This window comes from Pseudophryne corroboree, chromosome 1 (assembly GCF_028390025.1).
Source record: "Pseudophryne corroboree isolate aPseCor3 chromosome 1, aPseCor3.hap2, whole genome shotgun sequence".
Classification (NCBI taxonomy): domain Eukaryota; kingdom Metazoa; phylum Chordata; class Amphibia; order Anura; family Myobatrachidae; genus Pseudophryne; species Pseudophryne corroboree.
The window spans coordinates 586,712,967-586,721,228 of record NC_086444.1 but is presented as its reverse complement, the minus strand read 5'-3'; the positions used below and the strand labels follow the sequence as shown (position 1 = coordinate 586,721,228).

At 37.7% G+C, this 8,262-nt stretch overlaps 2 pseudogenes; one reads left to right on the top strand and one right to left on the bottom strand.

Annotated features, from left to right (window-relative positions):
- Positions 1-1,818: 1,818 nt before the first annotated feature.
- LOC134948389 (5S ribosomal RNA) lies at positions 1,819-1,938 on the bottom strand (annotated as a pseudogene).
- A 3,236-nt stretch (positions 1,939-5,174) lies between these two features.
- LOC134948379 (5S ribosomal RNA) lies at positions 5,175-5,294 on the top strand (annotated as a pseudogene).
- The last annotated feature ends 2,968 nt before the right edge of the window (positions 5,295-8,262 follow it).

Sequence of the window (8,262 nt, the reverse complement as noted above, 5' to 3'; positions counted from 1 at the left end):
GAACCAGTAAGAGCATCCATACAGGTGTGTAAATGCCCACCACTCCCGACAGTGCAGCACACACCCCTCCTGCTCATTGCTGATTTAAGCTTCTGATGTAATACTGTATGAAACAGTACAAGCTGCAGCCTGGTCCTCATCCCCATTCTACAGAAGTTAACTGATGGTTTCATGCCGCATCAGCTAGTTTACTGCCATACAATGTGCAGGACAATAAAAACTTGTACCATCCTTCATCTCTACGCACTGCATTAGATCTGTACCTCCTACTGATAGCTGGGTACACCTGCAGACAGAGCTAAATTTTGACAGATATAGAGTACAGACGGCAGAGTAGACCACCTCTATTATCCCTAGGCCAAAGCTATATAATCCTCTGGTCGCATCTGGATTGTAGTAAACTGACCACTGTTAGCTTCGGAAAAATCCAAATCTCATTTTTGCCTCCTTGCTTTTATTGGATTCAGTCAGCCATCAGATTATATAACAAAATATATATATATATATATATATATAGATAAAAGGGGGAGATTATTGCGCCACTTGTGTACAACTTCAGTAATAAAATATCCACATGTAGTCAAAATAAATAACACTCCCTATAGGTTAATACAGGGCGTCAGCTGTCCCCCAAAAAACACAGGGATGGTGGTTCCCTGTAGCAAAGGATTAATAACACACGGGGGGGGGGGGGGGGGGGATATAGCGACCAATGGTGTCTTAAGATATTTCAATAAAAGTGGATCTAGAAGAAATATGTACTATATCTATAAAATAATAACTAACCAGATCAATAAAAGGTTAATTTATTAATACATTAAAACAGACAGTGATTAAACAACTTGACTAAAATTTGAGCAGCAAAAAATCTTAAAAAGTGGGATAAAAGCAACAGACACAATGCAATATAATACCAGTTAAAAATGTATGTTAAAATATGTAAAACAATTTTAACTTAACTTGGTATGAGGTCACTGCCAGGTAGCCCAACGCGTTTCGTCATTCAGACTTCATCAAGGGGTAAATGTAAAGTGGGACCAGACTTCTATTTATACCAGTAATACTGTCATAGTAATTATGACATCACTTCCTGTTAATCAGGCATGATGTTGTAAAGTGGATAAGGAACTTCTATTTATACTTATACAATGACTTCATTTAATAGTATATATAAACATTAAACTGTATATGTTGTTTAGAAACAGGTTTGGTGCTGGAGAGCTTTAAAAAACTCCCATATAGATGCGCCGGCGGACCTTTTCCGCCCCACTTCCGGTTTCGGGCCGTCGCGTCACTTCCGCCCCACTTCCGGTACGCGATTGCGCATGCGCCCGCGGCTGCAGACGTCGTTTGGAGTTCAATAGTTCTAGGGACATTGTTCTCAGTGTATTCCTTGCGGCGGCCATCTTTGTAGGGATTTAGGCATATATAACTTCATACGGCGGCCATATTTAGGGAGTCCATAATCGGGGACATTTGTCTCAGTTCTCCGGTATTTTGGACATACAAATAGATAGAAAAATGGGATTTGGTCAATAATTCATTAGTGACAATGATATTAATAGCTAAATCACTACCAATTGTTTAAAGATCAATAATATATATTAATACACATTGTTAATAGTAATAAACAGGGGGTTATCCAGTGGTGAAATTAAAGATATAGTATATAATATATATAATATATAAATAAATAAATAAATATAAAGTGCAGGGTGCAGAATAAATAAATATTTATATTAATAGGTTATTAAGAAGTAGATAGTGTGAGGCTAGATACTAAACTGACATGCTCATGTAGGCTATTTAGCACCAGTTTGTTTACAGTACCTGATCTTCCCAGATGGTCTCCCTAATCCGGTACTGATCAGGCCCGACACTGCTTCGCTTCCAAGATCGGGCGAGTTTGGGCCTTTCCAGTGAGGTATGACTGTAATAATAACTTTTTACCATACATGTGTCAGATTTAATATATCAACGTAACGTAATATTAGTGCGGGAGTGGTGTGGATGGGAGTGGGGTGTGGGTGGGTAATGGTGGGGGTGGGGGGGTTAGTGGAGGTGCTGATTTATACAGAGGAACTCTATGTCAAGAATGGTGAGGGGGAGGGGGGAGGGGGGGGGGGAGGGAAGTGGGGGGGGGAAAGGAGAAGGGGGGGGGGAACAGATAGGATACAACCGTGATGATCCGATGACCATGTAGTTTCACAGGAACGGAGCGATTTCCTAATAGTCGTTAAATCCCTTCGGGTGGAGTGTTTGTAATTGGAAAATCCAATACATCTCTCTGCGTGAGAGTTTATTGGCCAGGTCGCCACCTCTTACTCCCAGCTTCACGAGTTCAATAGCTTTGAAAGTTAGTGCCTCCGGATTGGAATTGTGTACAAGGTTAAAGTGTTTAGATACTGCGTGGTTCTCCATTTTATTCTTTATATTGCGGACATGTTCTTGTATTCTCATTTTCAGCGGTCTCTTCGTTTTTCCCACATATTGTTTTCCGCAGCCGCATTCTAATAAATAGATCACAGATTGTGTATTGCAGTTTATGAAGTCTTTAATCTTGTATACCTCCTTCTTTTCTATGTCCGTAAATGTTTTCCTTACTGGGTGTAGGTACCTACAGATGTTGCATCGGCCACACTTAAAGGATCCAATGCACTTTGGCATTCTTGATTCCTCGTCAGCTTTCTTATGCAGCATACTGGGGGCCAGGATATCTTTTAGATTTTTTTATTTCCTGAAGACGATCTCAGGGCGAGGAGGCAATATTTCTTTGAGGACTGGGTCCATTAGTAAGATTCCCCAGTGATTGCTTAATGAGTCTCTAATAACTTTCTCATGATGGTTAAAGGTGGTGATAAACGGAACAGATTCTTTCTTGGTTTTCTTATTTTTATATTCTACCAGTGTTGATCTCTCAAGTGTCTTTGCTCTGGTGGCTGCTTCTTCCACAATGGTAGCTGGGTATTCTTTGTTCTTGAATCTCTCCTTATATTTCTCTATTTGGGTGTCGCATTCTTCCTGATTACTGCAGTTTCTCTTTATTCTATTAAATTGGGAAAAGGGGATGTTATTTTTCCATTTCTTCAAGTGATTACTTTTATAATGCAGGTAACTGTTTGTGTCAACCTGCTTAATATAATTCTTGGTTTCGACTCTTCCTTCCAACCCTGTTAAAATCACATCGAGAAACTCAATTGACTATTTGTTGATTTTGGACGTAAATAAGAGATTCATGTCGTTGGTGCTCAGGAATTCCAGGAATTTAAAAAAGGATTCTTCCGTGCCATCCCAAATGATTAAAATGTCATCTATGTAACGACGATAAAAGATAATGTTGTTCTTAAAATCATGGTTACCATAGATAAAATTCTTCTCCCAGCTACCCATAAAAAGATTAGCGAAACTCGGTGCAAAAATCGTGCCCATTGCAGTCCCACAGCGTTGTAAGTAAAAATTATCTAAAAATTTTAAATAGTTGTGCTGAAGAATAAAATACATGACATCACATATAAAATCTTTATGGATGGCTGTTAGTGAGGTGTCGTTCTCCATAAATTCTCTGCATGCTGTTACACCTTTGTCATGGTTTATGCATGTGTATAATGATTGCACATCTATTGTTGCCCATTTATAGGTGTTTTTCCATTCAAAGTCTTTCAGGGAGTTCAGTACTGCAGTCGTGTCCTTTAAATATGACGGTAGCTCTTTCATGTATGGTTTCAAGAAGACATCAACATACTCTGATAAATTTGATGTGAGTGGGCCTTCCGGGTGGATTTGTCAGGTTTTTATGAATTTTGGTCAAGAAATAAAAAATAGGGGTAGTGGGGTCTGACTTCATTAAAAATTGGAATTCTTCCTTTGTAATTATCTCAGTTCGTAGACCGTGTATTAAAAGTGTTCTTAGTTCTCCGACAAACACATCTTTGGGGTCACCGGACAGTTTTGTATAGGAAACCTCGTCTCCCAGTAGTCTCAGTGCTTCCTTAGTATATTTCTCACGGTCCATGATAACCAGGCCCCCCCCTTTATCAGCTTGTTTAATAACAATTCCCTGATTTTTCTGCAGTTGTTTTAGAGCCTCACTTTCTCGGTTTGTGATGTTCTTTTCTTTAATTATTTCCAAATTAGTCTCACATAAGTCCTTTTTCACCAGTTCATAGAAGATACTTGCATTGCTCCCCTTTGACTCTAATGGATAAAATTTAGAGGTCGGTTTGAGACCTGACTTTGAGTGATTCTCATAGTTGCTGATGACAGCATTCTCTTTCCTTAGAAAATGTCTTTTGAGTGTCAATTTTCTAATAAATTTGTTTAGGTCGATGAAGGTCTCAAACTTGTTAAGACCTCCCGTGGGTGAAAATGTCAGGCCTTTGTTCAGCAAGGATATTTCTGGTTCCGACAGCGTATGTTCCGATAGATTGAAAATTCCTTTGTCCTTTATTTCCGTCACTAAAATGTTCTTTTTTTGTTGTCGTTCCCTCCTACTGCCCCGTTTTCCTCGTCTTCTGTATATCTTCTTTTGAGAGGTGAGGCATGGTGAACATCTTCCTTCAGGGGATTTCTTGTGGCTTCTTTTGGTCATGTTCCTGTTCTTTGGGCTAAAAAAGTCTGATCACTATTAGAGTTAAGTCTTTGTAGTGCTGTGAATCTATTCTGCATCCTTAAGGTTGGTGATGGTGTATTAGTTTCTGGATTCCGTAGTGATTTACCTTTGGTTGGTACAATTTTCCAGTATTGTCTATTGGTTCGGTTCGTTTGTTGATTCATAGTTCCAAACCTGCTCCAGTTTTTTATTTTTCCTTGTTCATAGTCTGTTTTGTCCCTGAGAAACTTTTTCTCTTTGTTCTTGGTGACCTCTTCCTCGATGTGTTCCATTTTTCTGTGGAGAACCTTCTCATTAATCTTGTAATCCTCTCTATCTTTGAAGGGTTCACGTTCAATTTCCTTACTTCCCCCCCCCCACCACTTCCCTCACCCCCCCCCTCCCCACCCCACCCCTCCCCCTCACCATTCTTGACATAGAGTTCCTCTGTATAAATCAGCACCTCCACTAACCCCCCCACCCCCACCATTACCCACCCACACCCCACTCCCATCCACACCACTCCCGCACTAATATTACGTTACGTTGATATATTAAATCTGACACATGTATGGTAAAAAGTTATTATTACAGTCATACCTCACTGGAAAGGCCCAAACTCGCCCGATCTTGGAAGCGAAGCAGTGTCGGGCCTGATCAGTACCGGATTAGGGAGACCATCTGGGAAGATCAGGTACTGTAAACAAACTGGTGCTAAATAGCCTACATGAGCATGTCAGTTTAGTATCTAGCCTCACACTATCTACTTCTTAATAACCTATTAATATAAATATTTATTTATTCTGCACCCTGCACTTTATATTTATTTATTTATTTATATATTATATATATTATATACTATATCTTTAATTTCACCACTGGATAACCCCCTGTTTATTACTATTAACAATGTGTATTAATATATATTATTGATCTATAAACAATTGGTAGTGATTTAGCTATTAATATCATTGTCACTAATGAATTATTGACCAAATCCCATTTTTCTATCTATTTGTATGTCCAAAATACCGGAGAACTGAGACAAATGTCCCCGATTATGGACTCCCTAAATATGGCCGCCGTATGAAGTTATATATGCCTAAATCCCTACAAAGATGGCCGCCGCAAGGAATACACTGAGAACAATGTCCCTAGAACTATTGAACTCCAAACGACGTCTGCAGCCGCGGGCGCATGCGCAATCGCGTACCGGAAGTGGGGCGGAAGTGACGCGACGGCCCGAAACCGGAAGTGGGGCGGAAAAGGTCCGCCGGCGCATCTATATGGGAGTTTTTTAAAGCTCTCCAGCACCAAACCTGTTTCTAAACAACATATACAGTTTAATGTTTATATATACTATTAAATGAAGTCATTGTATAAGTATAAATAGAAGTTCCTTATCCACTTTACAACATCATGCCTGATTAACAGGAAGTGATGTCATAATTACTATGACAGTATTACTGGTATAAATAGAAGTCTGGTCCCACTTTACATTTACCCCTTGATGAAGTCTGAATGACGAAACGCGTTGGGCTACCTGGCAGTGACCTCATACCAAGTTAAGTTAAAATTGTTTTACATATTTTAACATACATTTTTAACTGGTATTATATTGCATTGTGTCTGTTGCTTTTATCCCACTTTTTAAGATTTTTTGCTGCTCAAATTTTAGTCAAGTTGTTTAATCACTGTCTGTTTTAATGTATTAATAAATTAACCTTTTATTGATCTGGTTAGTTATTATTTTATAGATATAGTACATATTTCTTCTAGATCCACTTTTATTGAAATATCTTAAGACACCATTGGTCGCTATATCCCCCACCCACCCCGTGTGATATATATATATATAGATGAACCCTTAACTATTGATCTAGGCCTAAGAGAACAAAGTTCTGAACTTTTGCAGTTTGTTATAAGGATTGGTAAGGCATGCAAAATGCTGTCATCTAACTGACTCTCAATCGTCATCCTTTAACATATACTTTACACCTGAACTGAGAAAAGTTATTAGCGTACTTGAATTTTGTAGTAATAAGGAGGTTAATCTAGTTATTTAATAATGTAAATGTACTAGTAATAGTAATGCAATTAATGTTATGCTCCGAATGTTTTGTGTTCTATACAATGACATTTTGTCTCCAGTAAGCAATTCTCTGAAGTGTTAGTGTTGTCGTTAGTATTTTGAAAGTTGCTTAACTAACTATACTTTTCAAACAGCTCAAACTCCAGTATTCCTGTAAAATAAACAAATTTATTCATTGTCATAAATGTATTATATACATGTTAATGAATGTTGCATAACTTAATGCAACCTTGGAACCTGATACTGCGAATGTGAGTTTTGGAGATTAAGGAAAAAGAATCTTCTTGAAAGACTCAACACCAATTTCAAAACAGAACCACACAGTTTTGACTGTCCAGCCACTAATGGTTTCAACTGTCAAACCTGTGTAGAAATCAAGCGCACTAGAACTAACTTTCCTCAGATTGGTACCAATTTTATATAATATTTGCAGCTCCCAATAGAGTATTCTACCGTACTCAAAAATAAACACTAAAAGCATATAACATATGAAGATATATCACAAGGAAGCGCATATATATATATAATATATATATATTAAATTTGATTAAAAATTATTATGTCTTTTATTTAATTATCAATTTTCTTAATAATGTATAATATATAAAACTTTAAAACACACCAAATACTGCAGTACAAAAGTCCAGTAAACTGTAACGTTATTAGTATTACCGTCCAAGTAACCGTATACCGCTGGAGCTCCAATAAGTATATTCTTTAAGCACACAGAGTGCTATTTATGTAACTCCCCGGTGAAGGACTGGTTAATTTGTAATAAAATACGTTGTTACTTTGTATCCATAAGCCAGAGGAATAAACTTTGTAGGAACTACAAGTGTTCACAGTGTGCCTGCCGCACAGCAGCTAGTGTTCCCTTCTCTCCCCACCGCCAAGGATTAGCGCTCTACTTATGGCCAAAACTCAGCACTGGCTAGATAAAATGCTATTAATGAGATATGTAAAAGAAAAGATGATACCCAGGGGGTTAAGGATATTTAAGTCATGCTCATTCAAAGAGGATGACGAACTAACCCGAAAAATGGAATAATATACTCGATACATATTCCTTTGCACTTATGGAGTTACTTATTTCATATAGAGATGACAAAGTTAAAGCCATCTCTATAGAAATTGAAAATATACAAAAATTATTACAACCATTTGAAGTCAGATCTGACTTTAGGAATTTTGATTGTACTGTTAATTGTAAAGTTGAGGAGTTTGAACAGACTATTATTACAAATAAAAATAAAAAAATATCTAGGGATCAAGGAGATTATAAACAGGGCCAGGTGAGATCTTATAACAGGAGACATAGAATAAATTCGGAAAGATTTAGATCAATAAGTAGATCAAGAAGTAATAGACAACAATTTCCCTCCAGGGATAGAATTACATATAGAGAAAGAGAACGATCCAATCATAATACAGTTCCACAGAGAGAACAGAGGAGAGAATATATACGGGAGTCTGTACAAACATCTCAACATTATACTAAACACAAAAGAAGTCCAGACAGTAGAATAAGGGCAGACACACAAGGAGCCAGACCAAAAATAACTTCTATGGACTTTGGGGCAGA